Source organism: Symphalangus syndactylus, chromosome 3 (genome assembly GCF_028878055.3).
Source record: "Symphalangus syndactylus isolate Jambi chromosome 3, NHGRI_mSymSyn1-v2.1_pri, whole genome shotgun sequence".
Classification (NCBI taxonomy): Eukaryota; Metazoa; Chordata; class Mammalia; order Primates; family Hylobatidae; genus Symphalangus; species Symphalangus syndactylus.
The window spans coordinates 9,426,402-9,439,362 of record NC_072425.2 but is presented as its reverse complement, the minus strand read 5'-3'; positions in this window follow the sequence as shown (position 1 = coordinate 9,439,362).

The window sequence follows — 12,961 nt, the reverse complement described above, 5'->3', positions numbered from 1 at the left end:
GGGGCTTCTTAACCACTCAGATGTGTCCCACCCCACTGTCTGATTCTCACTCCCTTGGGAGATTATAACACGTGCCCCTAGGTCATTCTTAGCATCAGGGAAGCCTGGGGAAAATTGATCTAAACCAACCCTCCCCCAGTCTGATGCCTGAATCCCATCCACCCAGCTCAACCCAAGTGCACATCACTTGTAGGGTCTTATAAACACTTATACAGTTAAAGAAAGCCTAAATCAATAGAGAGACATACAATGTTCATGGATTGGGAGACTCAGAATAGTAGTAAAGATATCAATTATCTTACAATTAATCTATAGATTTAGCATAATTCCTATCAAAATACTAGTCATATTTTCCTAGGTATGGACAAGCCTATCCTAAAATGCATATGCAAAGATAAATGACCTAGAAAAAAGCTAGCTATAACTGAAAGTGGAATCTTCTATAAGCTAAAACAATTTTGAAAAAGAAGAAGAAAGTAAGAGAAATCACTTTACCAGGTATTAAGACTTACTATAGAGGTACAGCAATCAAGACAGTGTGGTATTAGGAGAGAGATAAATACATAGATCAATGGAACAGAATATAAAAACCAGAATTAGACCATACAAATATGTCCAACTTATTTTTGACAAAGATGCAAAAGCAATTAAATGGAAGAAAGATAGTATTTACAAGAAATGGTGCTGGAGCAGTGGAGAACCTATGGGCAAAAAGCAAAAGTCAACCTAAACCTCATGCTTTACACAAAAGTTCACTCAAACTAGATCATGGACTTCAGTGTAAAATACAAATTAAAAGATTTTTTACAAAAAAGATAGAACTTTGGACAGAGTGTTTAAACTTGACAAAGCATGACCCACAAAAGAAAAAAATGATAAATTGGGTCTCATCAGAATTAAAAACTTTTCTTTTGCAAAAGATTCCATTGAGAGGATGAAAAGACAAGCTACATTCTGGGAGAAAATATTTGCAAGTCACATATCCTACAAAGGACAAGTATCTATAAGATATAAAGAACACTCAAAATTCAATAGAAAAAGAATTTATTTATGAAATGAGCAAGAAACATGAACAGACATTTCACCAAAGAGAATGTGCGAATAGCAAATAGGGATATGAAATGATGTTCAACATCATTAGCTATTAGGGAAGTGCACATTAAACAACCATAAGCTATCACAACAGACCTATCAGAATGGCTAAAATAAAAACAACTACTAAACAATGGCAGGATGCAAAGAAACTGGATCACTCAAACCTTGCTTGGTGAGAACATGAAATGCTACAACCATTATGGAAGACAGCTTGCCAGTTGGTTGTAAAACAAAACACAGTGACCATACTCCTCAGTAATTGCACTCTTGGGCATTTATTCCAGAGAAACAAAAACATGTTTACTGAAAACCCTAACCACGATGCTCATAGCAGCTTTATTTGTAATAGTTCCAAATAGGAAATAAGCCAGATGCCCTTCAATAGGTGAGTGGCTACACCAATTGTGATACATCCCCACCAGCACACTGGAATCCCACAGCATTAAAAAGAACAAACTCTTGATACATCCCACAGCAACTGGGTTGAAGCTCAAGGGAGCTCTCTGCTGAGTGAAAAAGGCCAATTCCAAAGGGTTCCACACTGTATAGTTCTATTTACGTAATGTCTTTGAAATGCCAAATTACAGAGACAGAGAAGAGAGTGGTTGGTGCCAGGAGTTATGGTGCAGGTGGGCACAGGAGGGAGGTGGAAAGCAGGTGTAACCATGAAAGGCACCCCGAGGGCTCCTCGTGGTGAAGGACATTCTGTGTCTTGCCTATGTCTTTGTCAGTATCCTGCTGGTGACACTGGGCAGGAGTTCTGCAAGCTGTTACCATTGGGGAGACTGGGTAAAGGGTTCAAGGGACCTCTCTGTATCATGTTTTACAACTGCATGTAGCTGTACAGTGATCTCAACATAAACGTTTACAATTAAAAAATAAATAAATTACATCTGTGCTCTGATCTGGCCCAGTTGCCTCAAAATCTCTTGAATAGGGCGGGGAATTCCAGGGGATTCTGACCCTCAGACAAGGTTGAGAGCCCAGAGCTGTGGAGATGGGACAGAGCACTGGCATTGATTATTTATTTTTCCATGGGTGACTCTGAGTGTCTCCTGCCAGGCCCATGGTGGGCGCTCAGTAAAGAGGTGGGGCCACTCGGGGCGGTGGGCTCGTGGACACTCCCCATGTCACAAAGCCCTGTCTCATGGCAGCAAAACCACCTGGGACTATCTCCTGACAATGTTGTCACCAAGATCCTGGAGCATGTTACCATAGTGAAACATCAGGAATGACCTAATATCCAACAATAAGAGGTGTTTATATAAATTAGGATACGACGTTTCAATGAAATGTTACACAGACATCAAAAATAAGGTTTGTGAAATGTACAGAATACCGAGAAATGTTCCTGTTCAGGTTGCATGGAAATGGCAGGAGACAATTTATTTTATTTTATTTTATTTTTTGAGACGGAGTCTCGCTCTGTCGCCCAGGCTGGAGGGCAGTGGCACGATCTCAGTTCACTGCAACCTCCGCCTGGCAGGAGACAATTATATTGAAGTTACCTGGAAACGATGGCTCAGAATGGCCAACTCTGGGTGTGTGCCTGGCTATGGGCATGTTTGTTACAAGTGATGAGAACTATGTCGAACGTCAGCTGCTGTTGTCTCTGGTCCTTGGACTGTGCATGACTTTCAGGTTCTCCTCCCTACACATCTGGATTTTCATTACTTCCCCGATGCACAGGAATTTAACTATTTGCAATTGTTATAAGGGGAGAGAAAAATAAACCACATTTGACAGCCGAGAAGAACCATCCCTGGATTGTGACAAGGTGCCTTCCCACAGCTTCTCGCCTTGGCTCCTGGGTTTGCCCTCTGGGGTCACAGAGGACATGACCACATTCTTCCCCCCACCTACCTTCAGTGATTTGAGGATGGTAACCCGAGGCCTCTTCATCATTCATCCATTCCCGCTTCTCATCCCACTAGTGTTTATGGGGCTTAAACTTAACGCAAGATCTACCCTCGTAGCAGATCTTTAAGTGTACATTACAGTACCATCAGCTGTGGCACTGCCGCATGGCAGGTCTCTATGCAGTTTCAGTGAAGTGAGACCCGTAAACCCAACCTTTGAAATACTCTAGGGGTGGCAGGAAGTGGGGCGCCAGCACTCACCTGCCTCGTGGCCCTCCTGCCTGTGGCTGTGGGGCCGCAGCCTGCTGGCCACACCAGCTCCTCTTCTCTCCCAGGCTCCTGAGCCTAGTGTGTGTCTACCCAGAGGAAGGATTAGCTTCTCTGCCAGGCTCCCATGGCACATCCACATCAGTGACCTGGACACCATGAAAGGCCAGTGTGGTCCCAGCTCGCCCTTGCCCTCCCCCACCGCATGTCCACCTCCCCGCAACCAGCCCAGGCCCTGGACATATAGGCCCTGGACACACAGGCCCTGGACACACAGGCCCTGGACACACAGGCTCTGGACACACAGGCCCTGGATATACAATCTCTGGACACACAGACCCTGGACACGCAGGCTCTGGACACACAGACCCTGGACACGCAGGCTCTGGACACACAGACCCTGGACACGCAGGCTCTGGACACACAGGCCCTGGACATACAGGCTCTGGACAGAGGCCTTGGACACATAGGGCTGGATACGCAGGGCTGAACTTAGGATGAAGTGGGCCAGGCGCTCACCTCAGGGGCAAAATCGACAGAGGTGCCAACAAACATAGTCATCGAGACAGATAAGACTTTAACGCAATGTATTTTAAGTCGAATTGCGTGCAAACAATCCATGATGAACCAACATTTCTAAATGAAGACAAGACCAGGAATGATCAGGAATATGGATGCGCCATGCCATAGGGGACCCTGGAGCAAAAGCCAGCATCAAACATGGGTGATGGCGGCTGGCCTCGGCATTGCAGGAGGTCACACCCCTGTCAGGGAATCGCAGCTCCCTCTGGGTGCCTCTGCCTTCTGATCTGCTGGGCTACTGCGTCATCAGCCTGGAGTCCTCCTGGTCTTAGAGAGGAGAGACTGTGCTGAAGGGTCTCAGGGAGCTGCGCTGGACCACACAGGATGCACACCACACGGCCGCTGCGGCTCCTGGGCTGGCTGTGCACTGCTGGTCATCCACGTTCAGAAACCCCCATTGCTGGTGCCTCAGCTTGCACCCCAGCCTCCAGCCCTGGCAGTGCCCAGACACCCAGCCCAGTATGGCATATGCGGCTGGGATCCATATTCCACAAGGCAGCAGGGAAGGAAACCAGCATGCTCTGTGGGTGGGTGTGTGGACTACGTTTAATTTATTAATCAGCTGAAAGCCACGCGGAAGGCAGGTTTTGCGGAAGCCACATGTGCTGCGTGGGGTCTGTCAGTTTAGCTGCTAATATAAATTTGCTCGACTGTGACAGACACAGGGTTGTTCTGGCTGAGAGAAAAAATAAACGCCTGGCCCTTCATTTTCTTGCCAACAGAGCTAAATGCTCTCTGGTGCTCGCCTGAGGCATTGGGCAGCCACGGGCACCACCTCCGGGAAGATCGGTGGTTCTGGGGCCCAGCCTGCGTTGGAAACCTGCTCTACTCCTTTCTGGCCATTTGACCTTGGCCACCATCTCAGGAGGGGGAAAGAGCCCTGCCCACTCATGGGGTGCTAGGGATTGAAGGAGGGAGGGCTTTGAGGGGTCAGGGTCTGGGGAATGTGTGGCTGCAGCTTGTGGGATAAGCCCTCAGGTGGGCGGCTGGAGCCTCCGCCATGGCTGGCAGGAATGTAAAATGTTGCAGCCCCTTTGCAAAACAGCCCGACGGTTTTCTTTAAAAAGTTAAACACAGAGCTACTGCAGAACCCTGCACTCCCATGCCTAGGTATGTACCTAAGACACTTGAAAACCTACATCCATGCAAGAACTTATGTCCACAGCAGCCTTATTCATAATAACCAAAAGGTACACTCAGCCCTAAGTCTATCAATAGATGAATGAATAAGCAAAAGGCACTCTTCATACAGCAGAACATTATTCAGCTGGAAAAAGGAGTGAAGCACTGGTGCACGCCACAACACGGACGCACCTTGCAAACACGCTGATGAAAGAAGCCAGACGCAGAAGACCACACACTACATGAGTGCATTTTGGCGCCACATCCAGGAGAGGCAAATCCATCGAGGCAGAAAGTAGATGTGGGGCTGCTTAGGGACAGGAGTCAGGGGAATAGGAAGGTAAAGGGTGTGGGGTTTCTCTGTGAGATGATAGAAATGTTCTACAATTGATTGTGATAAAGGTTGCACAACTCTGAATATGCTAAAAATTATTGAATTGTACCCTTTAAAGTATGAACAGATAGGCAAGCAAGTTATAGCTCAAAAAAGCCATTACAAAAAAAAAAAAAAAAAACTTGATAGTTGACCCTGTTCACCCTGTATCTGTTGTTATTTTGGTGTTGTAGAATTTCATGAACAACTAAATGCCAAAAACAAAGCACTAAAATGGGAATAAATGTTTAAATCAATTCCTAGTTTATTTCTTTAAAGGTAATTAGGTTGTCGCCACCTCCTCCAGGGTCAGTGAACGGGGTCAGGACTCGGGTTGCCACCGACTGCCCTGGGACAGCAGGGCCTCTGCTCCAGCTCTCTGAGCAGCCCCATTTGCATGTATAAGAGGAAGGCACTGCCCCAGCTCTCCCAGGCTGCCAGAGGATGAAAATCTGTGCAGTTTAAGAAGGGGTTCAGGGTGAGAACCCACAGTTGGGGGCCAGCTGGATTCCCAGGGACCCCAGGTTCTGAGAAGGCAGTGGAATGGGAGCAGGGAGATGTTTGAGGGGCTGTGTTGCCCACCCTGGGAGTCGATGAGCCCCGCCACATGCAAGTGAGACGAGGCTCTCCTAAATAGCTGAGCACTTCAGGCCTCCCCACCCACCTCTGCAGCCTCCTGGGGCCGCTGGGAGGATCTATGGTGACAAGAACCCTGGGGGAGGCTGAGCCATCTCCGGCCTCTCTCAAGCCGTGCACAGGGGCCCACCAGGATGGCGAGGGAAGCAGCCAGCCTGCGGCACACACAGAGGAGAGCCAGGGTTGATGACGGTAATCACAGTGACAGTTACTGGCTACGGCTGGGCCTCAGTCCCCACCTGAGAAGGACTCCCAGCCCCAACCCGCCACCCCAGCCCCACCGGGCTCCTATCCTGGCACCTCCAGATTCCCTGTCCTCTGTGCCCTGCAGGGAGTCAGCTTCCTCCTCTGAGAAGCCTCTCCTGATGAGCACTGCCCTGGCTGTCTTCCCCAGGCCTCACTCGTGCAGCATGGGTGCCAGCCAGCCTTGTGCAAGGCACTGTTCTTGGCCTTGCCCCAACCAGAGACCCAACTGCCAGGCCCCTCCAGGAATGCCCCAGCCCAGGGAGGGGGACGAGGCAGCAGCAACCAGGCAGTGAGGAGAGAGGCATGGAGCAGGGAGGCTTCCCAGAGGAAACTTCAGGCATCAATCCAAGACCTGGAAGTTGGGAGCCCTTGGGTGGGGGGGTGGGGAGTAGAGGAAGGGAGGGACAGGGGCCTTGTGTTCTAGGCAGAGGGGCAGCGGCACCATGCACCCTGAGCCCCAAGAGCGCTCAAGTGGGACTGGAGGGTGTGGTGCCGCGGAGCTGGGGACAGGCGCCCAGACCACCTGGGCCCAGAATTGTCCTAGAGTTTGGTCTTTAGTCCTTGAGTCAACGGAGAGCACCGTGCCAGGTGCCGGGGCCCCCACTCACCACAGGAGTGGTCACACTGTCTACTCTCAGCACTGAAACTTTCGGAGGCAGCGCTTCTCAGAACGTAAGGAACTCTGCAAAGTGCAGCGTGGGTGCAGGTGGTCTGGGGAGGGGCTTCCTTCCACATCAGGAGGATCAGACCCCGGAGAGCGGCTTTGACTCCGGAGTCCTTTGCAGGACTTGCTCCCACCTGCTGCCTGGGAGGGGGCGGGCATCAGGCCGGTCTGCTCATCCCACCGGAGGAAGTGAGACCCGGGGCCTGGTACAGGCAGCGCAGAATAAGCCCAGGTTCCAGCTGCCACATCTGGCCTGGGGCCAGAGGCCTTCCTTCCACCCCACCTGCCTCAGGCAGACTCAGCTCCAGTGTCGCAGGCCCCCAGGGACCTCGCAGCAGTTTCCGACATACCCAGTCGAACAAACCTTATTTATGTTTGTTTTTCTCTTTGCAGTGGTTTCTGTCAGCACTAGTGATAGATGGGTACATGCTGATGGATTTTTCAATCTGCTCCCCATAAAAAGATTGTATTTTGACGCGTTTAATGCTTTGTTGTAGAGTGTGCAGTCCTGCTGTGAAAATTACTGAATAAATATCTACAGCCCTGCGGGGTTGAGAAGACTGTGGTCATAAAACTCAAGGATTGTCACGCCCTTTCTCCCCGGGACTGGCAAGAGGAGGGAAGTGGCTTCCCCGGCTGCTGGGCCTCGTGCTGGACGCCCACTGAGGAAGTCCTTGGGCTGTGCCTGTGGGAGCTGCATCCTCACCCTAGTCCCCTGAGCTGACCCTGCTGGAAGCCTGTGCCCACCAGTTGTTTCCTGGCTCTTGGCTCTAGGCTCTCGGGCTACTGGCTTTGGAATGAGGTGGATTGAGGCTGGAGGGGCAGACATGGAGAAGAGAGTGAGTGAGAGGCCAGGCACTGTGGATCAGTCTTCAGCTCCCTGGAGTTGGGGGATTTATCACCAGCAATGGGGAAGCCTCGTTTTTGTACACCACAGGGACAGACGGCTGCTCTGCTGTGGGAGCAAAGTCCTGAAGAACATCAGCATGCAGCCCTCCCACAGCCCCACACACACACACACACACACGTGCACATAAACACAGATACACACTCACACTCACAGATACACATGCACACACAGATACACACATGCGTGTACACAGAGACATACACATGTGTACACACACAGATACATAAACGCGTACACACACAGACACTCACAGGTACATGTGCACACACGGATACACACATGCATACACAGAGATACACATACATGCACACACACATAGATATGCACTCAGACACACACAGACACAGATATGCATGCACACACAGATATACACACGTACACATAAAGAGATATACACAGAGACACAGATACACACTCAGACACACACATTCACATGCAGAAACACATGCATGCACACATGCACACAGACACACATATACACATACCACACACACATGTTCACGGACAGAACAGAGAGATGCACACATATGCACACACCAGGTGGCCCACCCAAGTGGGGCTACCAGATGTCAAATCACCACAGGGCCCTGGCTGGGGAGCTGAAGCTTTGGGGCCACACTCAGGACACCGTCAGGCTCAGAGGGCCGAGCAGTGACTGTGCCCACAGGGCAGACCCTGAAGGGCTGGGATGCGGGAGAGCTAACTGAGGCACATGGCAGGTGTTCTGGGGGGACAGATCCAGGTGAGAGACCTTGTTGAGCCCCAGCCCTGAGAGGAGAGAGCAGAGAATGGGATGGGGGCTCCGGCTGGGGGATGAGGCCCCACGGAAGCTGCCAGGGTGTGGCAGACACGGCCAGGGCAGGGGCAGGAGCTGAGGCTGGAGTTCATGGCCTTGCATTGGCCGTGGGCGCAGTGGCAGCTCACAGATCCTGTGAGACTCTTCCTTCTCTGGAGGTGCAGAGGGCACCCAGGGAAAATGAAAAATGATGGCGACAACTCCAGGCATGGCCCTGGGCTAAACACTTTACAGGGCTTATGTTTTTTAACCTTCATAACAACCCTAAGGGGTATGTAAGCATTAATATTACCCTCATTTTACAGATGAAAAAACCAAGACAGAGAGGCTAAGGAACTTTCCCAACCAAGGTCACAAAGACATTAAGTGCTGGGCCAGGGTTCAAACCTGGGCTTTGCAAACAGGGGCTCAGGCCCAGAGTCCTGTGCTCTTCAGCCTCTGCGCCAGACCCTGGAAGTCCCCTGAGGCTCAGACAACTCCCGCCTAACTGCCAACAAGAAGCCCTAAGCACTGGAGGCTTGTTTTCAGCAATGAAAGCACCAGAGCAAGGGATGACGAAGGATCGCAGGCAGGTTCAGCCTAGCGGGGAACTCTCCCAGGCCAAGTCTACCCCATCAGCCACTGGGCTCTGCTCCTCCGGCCCTCCCTGGCTCCAGCGCCTGACTCCCCACCAGCCCTTCCCACCAACTGCTCAGTAAGCCTGACAAGGGGGCTTCCGGCGTAATCCTGGTGAATAATTTATCATTCGTTCCTGAGCAAGGGGAGGAAATATAAATCTCCAGTTCTATGAGCATGGCAAGCAACACGCCTCTGTGTGTGTGTGTGTGTGTGTGTGTGTGTGTGTGTGTGTGTGTGTGTGTCTTTAACCACATAAACTGCTCCTCTGATCTCATCTGGAATAAATTACCCATAATGAAGGTGGTGGGTTGCTTGCAAACAACACTTTGAAACCTGCTATCTCCACTCATAACAAGGCTGTTGCTGTGTAGGCTTTATCCATTATTATTTTGAGCCAGTTGTTCTTGTTTTTAATACAAAGAAAAAAAAGATCCATTTTGAGTAAACACAGTATGCAGTCTCAGGTTTGGGCATTCGGGAGAGGGGAGTATCTGTCCTAGGGAGTCTCCAAGCTGCAGTGCTGGGGGCAGGAGCTGATCTACCATGGCCACTGAAAGAGATTTGAGGGGAGACTTCACTACTTGGAGTTGCTGGGTCCAGGCAGCCCTTGGCCTCTGCTTCTGGAAGCTGCCGTGGAACCTCCATGCTCACACCTAGGGTCACACAAACACCGTGACTCTCATTTTGCAGCTGAAAACTCCCCTGCCCTGTTTCCCATGGCTGCAGACTCCTAGAAGGAGGGAACGTGGGTTCTGGTCCCCATTCTGCCAATGACCCACACTCCACCTTGGGAAGGTCCCTTTCTCCCTCAGGGTCTTAGTTTTCCCTCTACCAAGAAGGGAAAGAACTGTTTCTCCCAGTTCAGGGAGGGGCTGAAATAAGCTCACAGATAGGAACATGCTTTGGAAGCCATGGTGCTTTTACCCGCAGAAGATGGATTCTCCCTTTTGTGCTGGCTTCATCACCACAAATGGGAGACACAGGCGTCCTCCCAACAGAGGAGTCTGGGTCACACAACTCTGATGGAGGGTGGGACCAGTGAGGCGACAGTGCTAGGGCAGTTCTTCAGCACTGCCTCTCTGGCCCTGTTGTGGCTGCCACATGTGGTCACCTACCCATCAGTGCTGCCCAGCCAGGCCTAGGCCAGAAATGGCGGGTCCCTCAAGGGTCCTGGGTCTTCAGGCAGGTCTCTGAAGGCAGAATCAGGACTGGAAGGTCTCTCAGCCTGGGACCCTGCTTTCCAGTATCTACCCAATAGTCCTGCTGAGAGGACTCAAGGAGACACCCCACAGAGGGTGCTTCACACAGTTCCTGGCCCATGGTCAGCATCAGCTTGGCCCTGATGGAAGTTGTTGTCAATAACAAATTGCTGCAAAGGTCACTTGCTTTAGGGACCTCTTGGAGACCACTGTTTCACACTTCTCTAACAGTGGAAATTCTCACACTACCATCCAGGTGTTCAGCCCATGACAGCATTCAATAATCCTCTGTGGAATAGATGATGATGGTGGTGATGGTGGTGATGGTGGTGGTGATGGTGGTGATGATGTTGATGATGGTGGTAATGAGGATGGTGGTAATGGTGATGGTGATGATTGCGATGATGGTGGTGATGATGGTGATGGTGGTGATGATGGTGGTGATAGTGGTGATGATGGTGGTGATGAATGGTGGTGATGATGGTGATGATGATGGTGATGATGATGGTGATGATGGTGGTAATGATGGTAATGGTGGTGATGATGATGATGGTGATGATGGTGGTGATGATGGTGATGATAGCAGTAATGACGGTGATGATGGTGATGATGGTGGTGATGGTGGTGGTGATGATGGTGATGATGGTGGTAATGGTGATGATGGTGGTGATGAATGGTGGTGATGATGGTGATGATGGTGGTAATGGTGGTGATGATGATGGTGATGATGATGGTGGTGATGATGGTGGTGATGATGATGGTGATGATGGTGGTAATGGTGATGATGGTGATGATGGTGGTGATGGTGGTGATGATGGTGGTGATGATGGTGGTGATGGTGGTGATGGTGGTGATGATGGTGGTGATGATGGTGGTGATGGTAGTGATGATGGTGATGATGATGGTGGTGATGATGGTGGTGATGATGGTGGTGGTGATGGTGGTGATGGTGGTGATGATGGTGATGGTGGTGATGATGGTGGTGATGGTGGTGATGATGATGGTGATGATGGTGGTAATGATGGTAATGGTGGTGATGATGATGATGGTGATGATGGTGATGATGGTGGTGATGATGGTGGTGATGATGGTGATGATGGTAGTGATGATGGTGATGATGATGGTGGTGATGATGGTGGTGATAGTGGTGATGATGGTGATGGTGGTGATGATGGTGGTGATGATGGTGATGATGGTGGTGATGATGGTGATGATGATGGTGGTAATGGTGATGATGGTGGTGATGATGGTGGTGATGATGGTGATGATGATGGTGATGGTGGTGATGATGGTGATGATGGTGGTGATGATGGTGATGATGGTGGTGATGGTGGTGATGATGGTGGTGGTGATAGTGGTGATGATGGTGATGATGGTGGTGATGATGGTGATGATGATGGTGGTAATGGTGATGATAGTGGTGATGATGGTGATGGTAGTGATGGTGGTGATGATGGTGATGATGATAGTGGTAGTGGTGATGATGATGATGATAATGATGACGATGAAGAGTCTTCATTTAGTGGACACTTGGTATAAGCCTGACCCCAGGGCTAAGCACCTTAAATACATTACCTTGTTTAATCATCTCATTAAGTCTTGAAGAGAAGTTACTAGCCCTCTTTCCAGATGAAGAAACTGAGTCTCACAGAGGATGAAGAGCTTGCCAATGGTCAGATAAACCCAGTTTTGTCTGACTCCAGTCTCAGTCTAATCTACCATGCTAGAATGCCCATCAGGCAGGAATGCCTCCAAAAAAATACCCAAACTACCCTGCCTACTACCATGGCCATGCACTATTCCAAGTCCTTTATGTCCATTGCACCATCTGAAATGATCGTCGTAACAATTGTGTGAAATGGGTAACTTTATCACTTTTTCACAAATGAGAAAATTAAGGCCAGAGAGGGAAGTAATTTGATTGACTGCTTAAAAAGTGGATGGATGGATGGATGGATGGATGGATGGATGGATGGATGTGCATATCATCTGGATAGATGGGTGATTGGATGGATGGATGATTGGATGGTTCGATAAATGGATAGTTGGTTGGTTGGTTGGATGAATGGAGGGATAGATGATTGGATAAATGGATGGATGATGGATGGATGGATGGATGGATGGAGGTGCATATGACCTGGATGGATGGGTGATTGGATGGATGGATAAATGGATAGTTGGTTGGATGAATGGAGTGATAGATGATTGGATAAATGAATGGATGATGGATGGATGGATGTGCATATGATCTGGATGGATGGGTGATTGATGGATGGATAAATGGATAGTTAGTTAGTTGGATGAATAGAGGAATAGATGATTGGATAAATGGATGGATGATGGATGGATGGATGGATGAATGGATGGATAAATGGATGGATGGATGACCACCCCTTCAGGGCCCATACTTGGCTACAGATGAAGGCAGAGAAGGCCTAGTGAGTGAGGCTGATGGCACCACTGACCAGCATGCAAATGTCCCTGGGCTGGCCCTTGGTTCAGCAGGTCTGCCCTAAGAGGGTGTCATTAATGATGATGCAACTATAAAGCAGCCAAAGATCAACCATTTCAATAAAATATGTAAATATCTAGGC